The sequence below is a fragment of the Cervus elaphus genome, chromosome 1 (assembly GCF_910594005.1).
Source record: "Cervus elaphus chromosome 1, mCerEla1.1, whole genome shotgun sequence".
In the NCBI taxonomy this organism is placed as follows: Eukaryota; Metazoa; Chordata; class Mammalia; order Artiodactyla; family Cervidae; genus Cervus; species Cervus elaphus.
In genome coordinates, this window is record NC_057815.1 from 95,768,730 (window position 1) to 95,769,782 (window position 1,053).

The window sequence follows — 1,053 nt, forward strand, 5'->3', positions numbered from 1 at the left end:
TAAGACTAGGGCTGCAGAGTGGCCCACAAAATGAGACCACAGCAGGGCTCTGAAGCAGCTGGTAGGCTCTGGAAAGCAGGTTTTCTTGCCATTTCCCACCCAGGGAGAAGGCTGGACTCAGCCTTCCCAAATCCAGCCACTTCTCACCCCGTATTCCAGTTATTATTGGGGTAACCAATGACTCCCAAACCTGGCAACTTAAAGCAGCTGTTTAATTATGAATTCCGTGAGTCAGGGATCTGGGAAACAGGTCAATCAGGGCGGTGACTTGTCTTTGTTCCATGACATCCTCAGGCTCAACAGGGCAGAAAAGGCTGAGGATGATGGACATCGGCGGGCTGCAGCCCTCAGGGACCCGCTGACCCACCTGCCGGACGCCTGGGCTGCACAGACTCAAGACGGCCAGAGCACCCACGTGGTCTCCCCTGCGGCTTGGCCTCCTTACATCACGGCGGCCTCCGGCGGTGAGGCTTCTCCCTTGGGGAGCCAGCACGCCAACCAGCAGTGTTCCAGCAAATCGGGCAGAAGCTGCCTCATCTCTTATGCCTCACCTAGGAAGTCCAGTGTCGCTCTCCACACTCTTGGTCAAAGCAGTCACAAGTCACTCAGATTCAAGGGCAGGGACACTTTGCCAGGAGAAATGCCAAGGAATCTGAGGGCCAAGTCCAAGGGCATATAAGGAAGAGACTGAGGAGGTTTTGCCCTGTTTCCTGCAGAATCCAGTGGGAGAATCTCTCAGATGTAACAACAAGTGTTGAAACAAGCCAGAGGTAAAACTGTACGTCCCTTATGATTCCCATATGTGATCTGTGTGCATGCTCACTGGTCAGTCGTGGCTGACTCTCTGGGACTCTATGTCCACCAGGCTCCCCTGACCAAGGAATTTCCAGGCAAGAATGCTGGAGTGGAAAAAAAAAAAAAAAAAGAATGCTGGAGTGGGTCGTCATGCCCTTTTCCAGGGGATCTCCCTGACCCAGAGTGCAAACCTCCATCTCCTGCATTGGCAGGCGAATTCTTTACCCCTGAGCCACCCGGAAAGCCCATTGATGGGCC